General features: G+C 40.3%; 1 pseudogene; it reads left to right on the top strand.

Annotated features, from left to right (window-relative positions):
* The first annotated feature begins 8823 nt into the window (after nucleotides 1–8823).
* LOC141562688 (transcription elongation factor A protein 1 pseudogene) lies at nucleotides 8824–9712 on the top strand (annotated as a pseudogene).
* Nucleotides 9713–17131: the final 7419 nt, after the last annotated feature.

Here is a 17131-nt window from a genome sequence, read left to right on the forward strand (position 1 = left end):
CCATCCCATTCTCTTCTATTATCTTTTTCCATTTTTTAATCTTACTCCTTACCTCAAAATCTGTTCCCTTTCTGATCACTGCCTCCCTTAATTTACCTTCTTTCTCAGTATTTCCCCCTTTCTCTTCTACCCTTCTTTTATGTTTCTGTTAGGCAGTATAATGCTTGTTCTTGGCTTCAGATAGATACTACTTATTAGTTTAAGAAAAGGTTCATTTTTCTTGTGCTTCCTAATAGTTTTAATAGAAATTGGTGTTGTATCTTGCAAGGACTTTTTTTTTTGTCTATTTAGATAAATTACAAATTGTGTTGATTTGTATATTGATGTGCTCAATTATTTTTGTACGATTTTTAAAATATTGAAATAGCCTTGAATTTTTGTATAAAATACACTTTGTCATGATGTACGATCTTTGTGATATGTTGTAGTGACTTGCTTGCTAATATTTTCCTTTAAAATTTTGCATTAATATTGGTTGTGTCCAGACTAAAGGACCTTGGTACCAGCCTGAGGCTTTTTCATAAAAAAGAAGTAATGAGGCGAGACTCACGTGGATAGTCAAACATGAAGTCCGTTTATTCCAAATTCTTTCAGCCTTGTATACCCTAATACCCTTATATAAGCAAAGCAACACTGCATGTGCTAAGTATATACTGCTCAAAATGGAACCATATAAACAATATTATATAGATGACTCTTCACCTCCTGGTATCATTCTGCTTCAATCACAACACAGGTTGTCATTGCCCCCTGACTTCCCAGGCAGGCCAAGATCCCTTAGGGGAGATAGGGAGCCAAACCAGTTGTTGTCAGCAGGAGCCCTCTGGGCTTATACCTCCCTCAGAGTTCTGAGTTTCCCCTCAGGAAATAAAAGATACATAAAACCTTAACAATCACAAGCAGCAGAATTTAATTTTTTTTAAGAAAAGAAAGTAATCATTGATTTCAAATAAAGTCAAAGCTAAAATAGTCTTAATTAAAAGAGAATAATAGGGAAAACACATTATAGGTCTGCTTTATTAATCAATATTGTTATAGACTATTTAAAAAACTAGAAAGATAAGGTTGGGATATTATTGCGGTAGAGGCGATGATGAATTGGTAGATTTAGAATGACATGGAAAGACTTGGTCTTATGAAAGATGATGTTATCCACCTTCAGAAAAAAGGAGGACAAACAAACATAGTATAATCTTACAGAGATGCATATGAATCTATGATTCTAGATATCTATATGTATGTGTATATAGATGTTAGGATTACTAAGTGAGAACTGAGGTTTTCTGGACAATTACAAGGTGAGAACTCAGGTTGACTTGATAGAGGGGGCAAGCTCATTGGCTGGGGTGGTTCTTCCCAGAAGCCCTTGCATTATCCCACGCCCATTCTCTGGGAAAATAAAAGAGAGGACTCCCAGAGACAAGGAGAGGACTCTGAATTGCATCAGGCTTGACGGGGCTCTCTGCAGGAAGGGAAGTCACTTCTTTGGACAAGAGTTAACAGCAACTGCCTGGAGACAACGGTTCATTACAGGAAGAAGAATCTGTCGGAGAGATTTGAGTAGAAGACACAGCAGATCTCTTCCCAGAGAGCGATCCAGCAGCTTCTGGAGACGACAGCTCGCTACAGTTGGCGTCCACACGTGGGGCAAGGACTTTTGCTTATCCTGACAAGAGGAGCTAGACCAGACCTTCGCAATTTGGCGCCCGAACAGGGACAGACACAGTCCTGATTCCAGTGGAAAAGCTTCCGATCTAGATCTCAGTCTCTCTGACCCAGAACCGTGAGTAACGAGGAAACTTTGTTAAAGATTAAGTGAGCGTGCTAATAGATAAATAAGGAACTTGTTAAGGGCTAAACCAGCAATCTCTTATAGTGAAATGGGGCAAACACCTTCTGTTCAAGGAAAATGTTTAGAGAGCATCATCAAGATTATGAAAAGCCAAGGATTGATTATAATTTTAGAGGAGATTACTGAACTTTTAAGAACTGTGAAGGTCATATGTCCTTCTTTTTCTCTGGAAAAAGAATTGGATCCAGATGAGTGGAAATTAGTAGGAGAGCAATTAGGTGAACACTACAATTGCCTTTGTGACATTTTGCCCTTTGGTTCCAGACCAAACTCAGTTTCCAAAGATACAATTCATACCTACAATTTAATCCAAATGGCTTTAAAAAATATTATTCTAAAGGAAGAGATGAAGGAGCAAAATGGGGAGGTGTCAACTAAACTAGGTGAAAAGGATGAATCAGATAACAATGAAGTTAAGTACAATTCTGAGCAACAGGAGCACCTCCCATCTCCTCCCTCAATTAACCCTTCATGGGTGGAGCAAGAAGGAGGAGAGGAAGAGGCAGAAACACAAACAGAATTGCCTGTGAAGCAGCCTAAGCCTATGACAAGATTAGAAAAAGCATTGGTTAAAGCTAAGAGAGAAGGACAGGATATAAGTGATTTTATACATGCATATCCTGTGATTGAAAATACTTACTCTGTAGGTAAAAAAAGGAGAAGATATGCACCTTTAGATTTGAATAAAATTAAGGATTTGAAAAAAGGTTGTACCCTTTATGGGGCTACATCAGCTTATGTTAAAATGTTACTAGATGGTTTGTCTTATGAAATCCTAACATATAGACATCGATATCTGTGCTTAATTGTAGTTTTCTTGAGGGAGTGGGAGGCTGAAGGAAATTGTACAAAGTAAAAAGTACACAGCAGCAAATAAAAGGAAAGCTACAAAGAAGCAAAGATGGACAAGTCTGAACCCAGTGTGTAGAATTTATTATTTAGACTCTCTTGAAATGGAAATGGATGTCTCACATTTTGAATCCTCTTATGTTCCACTATGTACATAGCAACTTTTTCTTCATCTTCTTAATTTTTTTTTTAGAAAATTCAAATGATTGTAAGCTCCTTGAGAGCACGGCTATCTTTATTTTTCACATTTGTATCTCTAATACTTAGAACAGTACCTGGTATATTGTAGGGGTTTAATAAATGATTATTGACTGACTGACCCTCACTATTTATACTTTTTTATATGACCCTTAACGACATCAGATTTCTGAGATCTTATTTGTTTTATCTCATCCTATTAACATATAAATCATGATTCTCCAAATATGTCCTTCCTATTAAATAAATGTGTCTTTGCATCTTTCTTTTGATGTCTGTTTCTTATCCAGAAATTTTTCTGATCATAAAACTCACATAGTCTGAAAAATCTTAAATTGACTTTTGTATATCCATATCAGTTGTTTTTTATATTTCTTAAATTTTATTTTTTTTCTTTTTTGATTTTGTTGGATATTTCTTGTTATCTTATCAAATTGCTATTCTCGGACCCATTCTAGCTATCAGGACATTGAGTGAGGTTTTCCACTGTCAGTTATAAGTTATCTGTTTTCCTTGCCACTTTTACCTCTCTAGTCTTTTCATCCTGTATCTTGTTTCATTTCCTTTATTTCATTTTACTAAAGTTCCTGCAATAGTTTTTTTTTCTCCAAAGCTTGGAGAAAAGGCTTTACTTCTCTTGGACTTACTGTGATGTCACTATCCTCTTAAGGACTTTGGCTCCTGAACTTCTCCCAAAACAAAATATTTCCATGATGGCATTAAGAGATTTCTTTGGTTTGCCCAGCAGAAACTTTCTACGTTACATTGAGCTCTTCAGATCAATAGTGTGGGCAAGATTTTTTTGGATCTCAGTAGAATGGTCCAGATGTGATTCTTCTTTCAAGGGCTTATGGAACTGCTTTGATGTCAGTGCTTAGACCACCTTCTTGTCACAGGGCTCTAGGAACTCTCCATTCCATAGATTCTGCTCGGGTTCCCCTCACCTTGTTGCTGAGCTCATGGAATACTTCCAAACTAACCCGGACAAAACTCGTTCTTGCTTTTTGGGTAGTGAACTCTGTAGGATACAGAGTGTACATGGGGCACACTCAAAGTAGTTCTCAGGAGAAGTTTTATATCTCTAAATAGCTATATGAATAAAATACTAGAAGAGTGCATAGATGAACAATGCATGCAATTAAAAAGCTCGAAAAAGAACAAATTAAAAACCACGAGTTAAATACCAAGTTAGAAATTCTGAAACGCAAGGAAACTGATGAAATTGAAACTAAGTAAACTATTGAACTAATAACCAAAGCTGAGAGTTTTATTAAAAAAATACTAACAAAATATAAAAAAACCTTTTATTTTTAATTTCATGAGATAAAGGAAATAAGGAAACAAAACCACTAGCATTAAACATGTAAAGGGTGAATTTACCACCAATGAAAAAGAAATTAAAGCACTAATGAGGAGCTCTTTTGCCCACCAGTATGGCAGAAAGTCTTACAATCGAGACTAAATGGATGAATATTTGCAAAAACATAAATTCCCCAGGTTAGCAGAAAGGAAATAAAGCATTTAAATAGCCTGGTTTTAGAATAAGAAATTGAACAAGTCATTAATGAAAAAGTCTCCAGAGCCAGATGAATTTACAAGTTAATTCTGCCAAACATTTAAAGCACAATTAATTCCAATACTATGTTAATTGGAAAAATAGGTAAAGAAAAAGGACTTCCAAATTACTTCTGTGATGCAAATATGGCTCTGATACACAAATCAGGAAGGGCCAAAAGAGAGAAAGAAAATTACAGACCACTCTCCCTAATGAATAAGGATGCAAAAAATTTAAAGGCAACATTAGCAAAGTGATTACAGCAACTTATCACCAGAAGAATACACTATGACCAACTGGGGCTTTTACCAGGAATGTAGGGATGGTTCAATATCAGGAATATTAATACCGTAATTGACCATAATCCATAACAAGATCAACAGAAATCATAGTATAATCTCAATAGATAGAAAGTAAACTTTTGACAAAATACAGCATCATTCCTATTAAAGCACTACAGAATATAGGGATAAAGGAAGATTTCCTTAAAATAATAAGCAGTATCCTTCTAAAACCTACAGCAACAAATATTTGAAATGGAGAGAAGTGTGGCTATTTCCCAATAAGATCACAAGTGAAACAAAGATGCCTATTAGCATTACTATTATTCAGCATTGTACTGCAAATTGCAGTTTTAGCAATAAGGAAAGAAAAAGAAATGCAAAAATTAAAATGGGCAATGAGGAAATAAAATTAGCACTGTGCAAATGATTATGATATTTTTAAAGAATCTTGTAAAACAATCCAGCAATCTACTTGGAACGTTTAACAGCTTTAGCAAAGTTGCAGGATATAAAAGAAACCTACCCAAATTATCAGCATTTCTATATATTACTGACAAAGCCCATCAGCAAGAGATAAAAGGAGACATTGCATTTAAAATCACTACAGACAAAATAAAATACTTGGGCTTCTACCTTCCAATATAAATCCAAGAACTTGATGAACACAACTACAAAACAATTCTCACACTAATAATTGGAAAATATTAATTGTTCATAGCTAGGCCAAGCTAATATAATAAAATTGACAATTCTACCTAAATTTGTCTACTTGTTCAGGGCCACACCAATCAAAAAGTCAAAACACTGATTTATGGAACTTGAAAAAGATGACAAAATTCATCTGAAGAACAAAAGCTCAAGAACATTTGAAAAATGAATGGGAAAACAAAAACAGAAGATGGTGGCTTATCAGTACCATACCTAAATTTATATTATAAAGCACTAGTCATCAAAACCATTTGGTACTAGCTAAGAACTAGAGTGGAAGTTCAGTGGAGTAGATTAGATGCACATGACAGAAAAATCAAGGCCTATGACAATATAATATTTGATAAATCCCTACAGTCTAGCTTCTGTAATAAGAATTCAGTATTTGCCAAGGCTAGCATTTCTAATACAATAGGAACATTGGGAATTGAATGTAAACTGTTGACAATACTATCTAGCTAAACAGGTTGCTTATACCTTCGGAATCCAATGCTTAACGTGCAACAAGAAAACTGGATTTGCACACATATATTGTATCCAGGTTATACTGTAACACGTGTAAAATGTATGGGATTGCCTGTCATCTAGGAGACGGAATGGAGGGAGGGAGGGGAAAATTTGGAAAAATGAATACAAGGCATAATGTTATAAAAAATTACTCATGCATACATACTGTCAAAAAAGTTATAAATATAAAAGTAATAAAAAGTAGGAGAGAAAAAAAGAATTCAGTATTTGACCAAAAATGCTGGAAAGCAATATGTTAGAACATTAACATAGATCCGCATCTTATACTCCATGCAGAAAAAGTCAAAATGGATACATGATTTGGTCATAAAGGAGGATACCATAAACTAATAGAATAACAAGGTATTGTTTACCTATTAAATCTTTGGAGAAGGGAGTAATTTATGACAGAAGAAGGACTGGAGAATATGATGAAAGGCAAAACTGGACAACTTTGATTACATTAAATTAAAAAGGTTGTGCATACACAAAAGCAATGGAAACAAAATTAAAAGGAAAATACAAAACTGGAGATAATCTTTATAGGCAATATTTCTGATAAATGTCTCATTTCTAAAATATATGAAGAACTGTGCCAAGTTTATAAGAATACAAATCATCCCCCAGTTGATAAATGGTCAAAGAATATCAATAGACACTTTTCAGATGACAAAATTGAACCCATTTATCATATAAAAATGCTCAAAATCATTATTGATCAGAAAAATGTAAATTAAAACAATTCTGGGTGCCACCTCGCAGCTGTCAGATTGGCTAAAATGACATGAAAAGACTGTAATAATCCTAATATTTTATAGTATATCCTCAATATTGTACCTCTCATGTACCCATTTTATTCTAATTTTGGTATGAGGTGTGAAATATGTCTATGCTGAGTTTCTGGCATATTATTTTCCAGTTTTCCCAGCAATTTTTTAAAATAGTAAGTTCTTCCAGAAGCTGGAGTGTGGTGGTTTATGAAATACCAGATTACTGTAGGCCTTGATGATTATGTTGGATGTTTCTAATTTATTCCACTGATCCACCACTCTATTTCTTAGCCAGTATTAAATGGCTTTGAGGATGGCTGCTTTTTAATATAGTTTTGGTTTTGGTACTGCTAAGTAACATTCCCTTTATGTTTTTGGCATTTTGTCTTTCAGATTAATTTTGTTATTTTTTCCAGTTTTATAAAATATTTTTGGCAACTTGATTGGTATGGCACTGTATAAGTAGATCAATTTAGACAGAATATTGTCATTTTTATTGAATTAGCTTGGCCAAACCATGAACAATTGATATTTTTTTTCTTTTTTTCCCTGCCTAGCCTTCTTTTAGTATGAATTTTATAAATGTAACATTTTTTGAAAGTACATATGCATAGATAATTCTTTTTACAACATTGTCCCTTGCACTCCCTTCTGTTCCCAATTTTCCCTGCCTTCCCTCCACCCCCTCAACTAGATGCCAGGCATTCCCATACATATTAAATATGTTATAGCATATCCTAGATACAATATATGGATGCGGAACTGAATTTTTTGTTTTTCTTACAAAGGAAGAATTGGATTCAGAAGGTAAAAATACCCTGGGGAGAAAAACAAAAATTGTTAACAGTTTACACTCATTTCCCAGTGTTCCTTCTCTGGGTGTAGCTGATTCTGTCCATCATTGATCTGTTGGAATTGGATTAGCTCTTGTCTCTGTTGAAGATATCCACTTCCATAAGAATACATCCTCATCCAGTATCATTGTTGAAGTGTATAATGATATCCTGGTTCTGCTCATTTCACTCAGCATCGGTTGATGTAAGTAAGTCTCTCCAAGCCTCTGTGTATTCATCATGCTGGTCATTTCTTACAGGTTTGGCAATTTTCAATGCTGTAAAATACCCATGCATCTATCTGGGAAATAAAAACTATTAAAAAAAAAGAATAAAATACTTGGTGATTTGAACTGCATCCCAACGTAGAAGAATTTAAGTTTGAGTAGCCTGACTTGGGACTGGATAGAGAGATTAGAATCAGGTTGATAAGGACCTTAAATGTTTTATCAACAGCAGAGAATCACAGGGGTGGAATTTGCTGAAACTCTAGAAACAAGTTATTGTTTATTTCAGTCCATGAATCAAAGCCACTGCTTATTTTAGAATTGTCAGTATCTAGACCAAGTTTATGGTCACTTCAAGAAAAGGACTGGAAAGGCTGAATAAGCACAAGATATGACTAATGTTAGTCACCCAAGTACATGGAGCAAATAGATATTTGTAATGGGCAGAACTCTGTGTGATTGATTCAGTCCTACAAGATGTCATCTCAGTGGAAGTGGGATAATGATTCCCTACTTTCCAGGTACTTAGTGTAGTTCTGAGGGTTAGCACCTATCCTACAAGATCCACATCTCTGATGGTGTACTTAGAAGAGAGTATATAAGAGCTAAGAGATCTGGGAGGGAGACAGACTCAGAGAGAGACTGAGGAGTGGAGGCTGGAGTTCAAGCTCTCCAACTCAGACTCGATGACAAGACCCTGGTGGTGGCTGTCCCGTCTCCTATCCCTCTGAGTTAAATCCTCGTTTCAAGTATACTACCTTCAAGTATACTTCTCCAAAGTCCAGCCCGCTCCATCCGCTGTCTGTGCCTGGGAGGAGCAGTCCCCCGCGCCTGAGAGGAGCAGTCCCCAAGCCCGGTCTTTATTTGTGGCTGAGAGGGCCCTGGGCCTTGGTTCTCGGTGGGTGTCTCTTCTTGACATTCTGGGACTGCTGCACCTCTCCCACGCTTTCTCTTCTGACATCGCCCTCTTGCTCCCGCTTGTCCCGTGTCCCATCCCCTCAGGGTGTGGGCGAGAGTGGGGTTGGAAAAGCACCCGAGCCATGGAGGTGGAGATCCTTCCCACAGCCAAGAAGATAGATAAGATGGTGCAGAACAAGAACGCGGCCGGGGCACTGGATTTACTAAAGGAACGTCAAAACGTTCCTATGACTCTGGAATTATTGAGGTCCACAAAAATTGGAATATCGGTAAATACTGTACACAAGCAGAGCACAGATGAAGAAGTCACATCATTAGCCAAGTCTCTCGTCTCACGCTGGAAGAAGTCGGTCTCTGGGCCCTCCAAGACTGAAGCAAGCAAAAAAGGGACCTGCTCACTCTTCCCAATGCAGGCCTGAGGCAAAACGAGAAAGGAGCTGCAGGAGCAAAGCAAAGGAAGAGACAAAGGCTTCTGATTCCTTCATTAAAGCTTTCCCCCGGGCACCAAGCACTTCAGGTTCGGTTCCAATCAAGTGCCGAGAGTTGCTTGCTGCAGCCCTCAGAACTGGAGGTGACTACTTCGCTATTGGCGCCGATGTAGAAGAACTGGGCGCTCAGATTGAGGAAGCTGTATATCAGGAGTTACGGAACAGGGACATGAAGTATCAAAACAGGCTACGAAGGAGAACAGCAAATCTCAAGGATGCAAAGAATCCAAACTTAAGGAAAAACGTACTGTGTGGGAACATACCTCCAGATTCCTTTGCTAGAATGACTGCAGTCGAAATGGCTAGTGAGGAACTTAAAGAGATGCGCAGAAACCTGACCAAAGAAGCTATTAGAATACATCAAATGGCCCGGACGGGTGGGACCCAAACGGACCTATTTCGATGTGGCAAATGTAACAAGAAGAACGGTACCTAGACGCAGTTTCACACCCTAACTCCTTATGAACCTATGACAACATATGTTTTCTGTAACGAATGTGGCAATAGATGGAAGTTGGTTTAGAAGAAGAAATTCGCCAGATACCTGGACACTTATAAAGGAAGATTTTGAATTAGCTTTAAAAACTAAGTCAAGAATCTAGTTTCCCTGCAACTGAGATTTTGTAAAGCAGAAAAAATCCTCCGGGTTAGTTTTTGTTTTTGTTTTTGTATTCTCTTGAAAACATTCTTAGAGAGTCAGTGTTAGGTCAGATAGTGTATGGTGTATGGTGTATGTTTAAAACTTTTTTTTTCCCATTTTGATAACGAAGTCAACATTAAAGTTTTATCAATTTCAACTGTTGGTAACTTGTTTCTTTTTCTTCCAAATGGGAAATGAACTTTAACTTTTTTTTAAATCTGAAACGTACACAAAAACTCTGTTCATGTGAAAGTGGAATTTGCATTTGTTTCTGTACTGCCATGTTCCTACTTTATTAAAGGAGAAGAAAGATTAGTGTAATTTTGGGATTGCCAAATGTAGTGTGGTAAAGAAATCCTATTTGGACAGCTGATCTAGTTTGTAGATACCATTTTCAATGAGTCTCTCCCATTGATCATAAGGACTGTTAATAAGCCTTAGTGATTAGATATCCTTTTGCATATGTCACTAGCTGTGACCAATTGCAATTCTTGTACTTCTTAACTCTAAATTACTGCTCTTAATAGATCTTCCATGGGGGAAATTGATTTTAAATAAATTGTTGTTAAAAAGTGATCAATTGTCTTTTTTTCTTTGTTTGGTAGCAGATTTTAAATTCAAATTTTAAATTTAAATTAAAAAAATTTAAATTTGAACTTCAAAAAATCCTTAATCTTGTTTTCTGTGTGATTTTGGGCAAGTCAATTAATTTCTCTCAGCTACAATTTCTTGAACAGTGAAAGGAAGAATAATAACGGCACTTACCTCCTAACATACTTCTAAAGGTCAAATGCTGTATTTTAAAGCTCTTAGAACACGTATAGCACATAGTCAGCACAAAATAAAAGTATGGTTTCTTCCCTTTATCTTGTTTGATTTTGGACATGTTTCCTTTAAAAAAAGGGGTACAAGTTGTCACAGACTCTTATCTGTGGGAATCTGTAGAGCTCCAGTAGTGTCCCTATCTGGACAGAAAGAGCAGACATGGCTCCTCCAATAATAGCTATTACCTTGTCCTGCCTCTCACAGCTAAAATTTGGAGTGGAGGTCAGGCCCTGACCTGACAGCCACTGCAGGGAGCTCTCCAATGTCCTGGAATCCTTATAGTAGGTGTTGTAGATGTGAAACAACTGGGTAATGTTAGGGAAGAGTCAAGGGTCTCTGTTGATCTCCTCCACACCAAACATCAGGGCCAGAACCTGCAGGTAATTTTTGTACAGCCACCTGCAGTAGTGGGGAGCAGATCAGAAGCTAGCAACAAGTTCCATAGAACTCATGAACTTCAAAGAGACTCATTCTAAGATTAGATTATAGAGCTCAGGCAGCCTGATATGTATCACAAACACCTCCTTTTTACATCAATTACACCCTTCATTATTAACCCTCTTGAAAGTTTGAGTGTAGATAATTGGTGGGGGAATTCTTGGCAATGTCCCTGGCAGGTACTAAGCACATAACAAATGCTTTTTGACTGACTGATCGCCTGGGAGATCTGAGGAACTGACCCAGAAATCAGCATGAGTAACAAGGAAACTTTCTTAAAGAGCTCAATTAGAATTTCAGCACAATGGGGTCCATTTTTAGAAAACAGCCTTCTGTTTCCGTTCAAGGAAACTGTTTAGAGAGCATTGACAAGGTTATGAAAAGCTTGTGATTTTAGGAGATCACTGAACTTTTAAAAACTGTGCAGATCATATGTCCTTGTTTTTCTCTGGAAAAAGAATTGGATCTAGAGGAATGGGAATTAGTAGGGAGAGGAATTAAGGGAACACTACAATTCCAAACCAAACTTAATTTCCAAAGATACACTTCATACCTACAATTTCATCCAAGTGGCTTTAGTAATTTTAGATGAAAGAAAAAGATGAGACTATTGTAGGAGTTTAAAACTTGCAGGAATTTATTGGATTTCTGGCACATGAACTAATGGACAATGGGCTTATGGACATGTATAAATTCTCAATTGATGATTATTTCATCATGTTATTTGTTACATCACTTCTAGCATGTGTCATAATACTATGCCTTCATGTAAATTCTGTAATTATAGGTAATACTTCCCATATTGATGGATTTAGGTTTCAAAGTCATGACCACCCTATGCGCTAAATCAAAAGAAAAGGGGAGATGTTAGGTCCTTAGTAGGAGCTAAGTCGGTCCTTAACAATTCTCTAGCTCAGGGTTCACATCTTTAGTTCACACCTTGAAAAGGAGTTTACACCTTTAGACTTGTGAAAAGGAGTTTAGCCCTTTAAAAGGAGCAAGCTCATTGGTTGTAGGAGTTCCCACAGGCCCCTGGGAGTACCCACAATCCCATTCTCTGGGAGGATAAAAGGAGAAGGCAGTTGGTAAGGAAGCAGTCTGGAGTGGGTTAAGGACAAGACTTCCCAGGAGAACTTCAGGGAAGCTCGAGGAGATTCAGAGCCAGGATTGAGGAAGAAGAGGATTCCAGATTCAAGCTCTGCTCTGGCTGGAGGCTCCAGAAGAAGCCTGCTCGGGGAGAAAAGGATTTCAAGAAAAGAAACCTCCTCCCAGAGAAGGATTTTATTTGACGGACAAGAGAACACTACAGACCGGCCCTAAGGAGGACGTGGCCAGTCCAGCAGCGATGCTCACTCCCGCAGCCCCTCTAGGCCCTCAGGCGGCCATGTTCTTGGCCAAGAAGGCCCCAGGCCCCAGTGCCGCGGGGCAGGACCGCCCCTCCCGGGGGCCTCACAGGGAAGGCGTCGGAGCTGAGAACCAGCCCCGGATGGGCTGTGCTCCCGACGCCCCCCAGGGCGCGGATCCCGGCCCTTCTCCTGTCTGGGCCCATCCCTCCTCGCCGAAGCAGCCCTCGGCGGCGGGGCACCAGCAGCCTCCGCTGGAGAACTGCGGCGCCGCTTGCTCCGGAACGCTCCAGGTCGTCCTCTGCAACCATTCCCTGTGGCTCACGTTCCATCGGCAGCAGAACGAAATGCGCCTCAGCAGGCCGGGCCGGGCCATGTTCCTCTTCCTGGCTTACCACATCCGGGGCATGGACCCCCGGGCCCGCTACCGCGTCTTTGTGGACATGGTGCGCGTCGACCAGCATCACTGGCGCTATGAGGAGGCCGGGTGGGCTCCGTATGACCCGAACAGAGCCACGTTCCCGGGAACCAGGTGTATGCGCACCTAGACTCCCCCAACACGGGCGCGCACTGGATGGGGGGCGAGATCGCCTTTAAAATGCTCAAGCTCAGCAACGAGGAGCCCGCTGGCGGGAGCGCGCCGCGCGCCCTCCGGCTCCGGTCTCAGCACCGGTACCGGCCCCGGCTCCACGTGGAAGAAGTCGCCTGTGGAGACCAGGAAGCGCCGGGCGCCCCCTCCCGGAGCCACGTCTTCAGCTTCCCGGAGACCGAGTTCATTGCCGTGACTGCTTATCGCAACCGGGAGCTCATCCGCCTCAAAATCGAGCACAATCCCTATGCCAGGGCCTTCCGCACAGACGCGCCCTCGGCAGGAGCCTTGAGCGCCGGGCAGCCGCCGGGACCAGCCGCCGCCGCCCCCTCCTCGGAGGCGGCTCCGGATCCCGCCGGCCAACGGCCATTGCACCAAGAGCGCCAGGCCCGGGAGCGGGAAATCTGGCCTGGCGGCCCCCTGACGGACTCGGAAGCTGCAGCCCCGGGGGAAAGGGCCCCCAAGAAGAGGCGTCTGTGTCCTGGGCCTTCAGGCAGCCCCGCCATGTCCTCAGCGAGGCCCCAGCGAGCAGCCCAGGCCCAGCGGCTGCCAGCTCCAGAAGCCGGCGCCAAAGCCTCCCCAGCAGCAGCTGCTGAGCTCCCTGGCGGCCTGCTGGGAACAGAAGAGGCCGCTGTGCAGGGGGGGAACAGCGCGATCCCCGCGGCCTGCTGGGCCATGCAGCAGCCCCAGCAGCCCCGGGACTGGGTCTTGGACTGCACTCCCAGCAGCCTGCAGACCTCCACTGCTCCACTTGCCGCGTCTTATGGCTTCGGTCTAGAGGGTCTGCTCGACCTCCTGCAGGAGCCCACATTGCCGGCAGAACCCTCCCAGGACAGCGGTGGGGACAGCCGCCCATCTCTGCCTCTGCACCCTGTCCCTGGAGCCCACGGAGAGCCAAGTGTTGAAGAGCAAATCTGGCTCCTTCTGAGGCAAATAGAGCTGGAAGAGGCAGCCCTGGCTGAGGGGGCTCCCAAGAGGAGACGTTTATCTCCTGCTCCTTCAGGCAGCCAGGCAACGGGTTCAGGGAGGTCCGATGGAGAAGCCCAGGACCCGCTTCTGACAGCTGCAGCGGGCAGCCTCTCCACCTTCTCACAAGCAGCTTCTGAGGGCCCTGGCCACCTGCTGGGTGTGCAAGAGGCTCCTATCCTGGAAAACAGGAGCGGGATCCCTGTCCTCTGGAGTGCCCCCCAGCAGCCCCAGCCATCCTTGCATTCTTTCTTTTACTCCCCTCCCAGCAGCAGCCACAGCAGGAGTCTGCCAAGCTTGGAAGATGTGGCCATGGGGGCCTCCACTTCTCCACTTGCCATGCCTCATGAGCCCAGTCCTGAGGAGGCTCTCTTCTCCCTACTGGAGGCATCCGGCTGCCTCTTAGAAAACTCCCAGGGGACCAGTAGCGACTGTCTCCACTCTGGTCCCTCCCAGCCAATGCATCCTGCCCCTGGAGCCCAAGAAGCCCAAAGTCTGCAACAGGAAATCTGGACGTCTCTCACAGAGACAGTCTCAGAAGATTCACCCCAGGATCCAAGAACTTTGGAGAAGACACCTTTGTCTCCCAAGAATGACAGTGGCCAGGACCCCTCTTTCCTCATCCCAGACTTTTCCTGGGATTCCCTCTTCTTGGAATGAGCAGCCCCTTGGAGACCTAGAACATTGAGAAGCTCACAGAAGCACACACAGACACATCCTGCCATGCAGCCATGCTCAGATGCACACCCACTCAAAAACACAAGGAGACACACAGGTCAACTGGCAGACAACAAAGAAGCATTGCTTTGGACTCCAACTGCAGGGGATGAGGGAGAGTGAGGAGGGCTTACCCAGTGCAATGGACAGTAGAGCAGATGGGCAAGTTCGGACTCAGTCCGTCTTGGCTAATGATGTTCTGCCCAGAGGAGAGGACCATCTAGGGGAAAAAGAATCTCTTTTCTCTTATTGGTTCTTCCTGTCAATGTTATGCTTTGGTCTGGTGGATAGGAGGCCCACAATGCCTCTATGCACAGACAATTTTGCCACACGAACCCTTGCAAAACCTTGTGTTTCAATTTCTTCCCTTTCCCCTCACTCCCTCCACATATGACCAGTTAAGCAATATATATGAAACATATTGTTAAATGGATGTTAAATCCAAGATATGCACAAATATGGATTAAATCATCTCACTGCCCAAGAGAAATCAAATCAAAACCAATCAAACTGAGAAAGAAAATAAAATGCCACCATGCAACCACAAAAAGAATGAAAATGCTATGCTGTGATCCACGATCATTTCTTACAGAATGGCAATATCATATAAATATATAATAAAACATATAATATTATATAATAATATAATTATATGTAACATAATATATCATATATCATAGAATTTCTTATACAATGATGATATTACATATAATAAAATAGAATAATAGAATACAAAATAAAACAAAATAATGTCATGTAATGTAATGTAACATAATATGACATAACTTATAACATAACAGTATAATATAATGCAATATAGTATAACATGTCATAGGATGATAATATATCACATTCATATTTCCTACCTCCAATACCTCAAAATATATTAAACAAAAATAACTGAAGAGATATATACTATCGTTACATACGGAAATAAAAAAAATTCTAATTCAGGAAAAAATATTACAGGCAAATAAAGAAATGTATAAATTAAACTTGCACAGATGTCTATGCAAATCAGTGAAAGAATCCAACAACAATAAAGTGTGGATAAGAGGTGAAAAAACCTCATTTTTTGTCTACAAGAAACATACTGAAACAGCAAAGACATGAACAAAATAGAATTGAGAGACAAGAAGAAAAATTGACCAGAGATCAGATGATCTTCCCAAAGTTGGAATTGAAAGTTAGCTATCAGACTGATTAAAAAAATAAATATTCACAACATAAGGGCAATAAACAACTGCACTGTGCATACAGGGAATAATATACAACAAATAGATATCAATATAAAACATATACACTCAATTTAAAAAGAAAAATAGCTAAATTGAAACATGTAGATAGTAACACAACAATATTTTTCCCTCTCTAAGTTCCAGATAAAATCAATACAAAATCAAGCAAAAGCAAAAAAGATCATTGAAAACATTGCTGGAGAAAGTGGAACTAAAAGACTTTTTGACATCCTTACAAGTTATACTGGCACAAAATATACCAACTCCTCACAACCAAGGGCAACTTTTATAAAAATTGGCAATGCATAAGAGCCTAAGGTATTTTGCAAATCAAGGAAATAAATGCAAGAGTAGTAAAGATTTCTTTTACTGCCTATAATGCAATAAAAATAGGAATCATTGTACAGAGCAGAAATAAAAGCTGCATATTGAAATAATTATTTACAATAAAATCCAAAATAAAGACTGTCTCAAAGAAATAAAGAAATAAAACAATAGCATTTTATAGTAATATGAAATTTATGGAATGCAACTAAAGCAATCTTCAGGAAGCAAAAAAAAAAAAGCACACATTACAACACACACATAAGGAAAGAGTAATACAGCAGATATGAATTTCCTAAAAATTAGAAAAATACAAACCAAGCTAAAATAAGAATGACATGGGAGATGTTTTAAAATAGAGGAGAAATAGATAAACTAAAAAACAAAAAATTTTGGAAAAGATACAAATCTAAGATGTCTCAAAAGATTAACAAAATAAATTAACATTTAGCCAAACTGGTAAAAGAGGACAGGAGAGGATTCAGGGAAGATTACAGATTTTGCCAGAAAAATTTAACCTCTCCACACTTCCTCCTCAAGCAAGACATAATTGCATCTCAGGGAAAACATGGACCCATTAAAAAATAAATGTGAGTTGGAATAGAACAGTAGTCTTCCAGAGACCAGGAGGGAGGTTTGGCTATTGAAAAGTATAAACTTCTCCAAGCTAACACTACTGAAAGAACAAGGAGTGAGCCTTAGGGCTAGCTGGGTTACAAGATAACATCAACCCAAGTACAGAAACTTTCACCTAGACAGTATGCAGAGTTGGGCTTCTGAGTTGGGGAACATTAAGGAAATCTCAGCTGATAAGGGACACCAGGCCCAGCTGTGCTTCCTCCTTGCAGCCCTGCATGAGAAG

This window comes from Sminthopsis crassicaudata, chromosome 3, assembly GCF_048593235.1.
Source record: "Sminthopsis crassicaudata isolate SCR6 chromosome 3, ASM4859323v1, whole genome shotgun sequence".
Classification (NCBI taxonomy): Eukaryota; Metazoa; Chordata; class Mammalia; order Dasyuromorphia; family Dasyuridae; genus Sminthopsis; species Sminthopsis crassicaudata.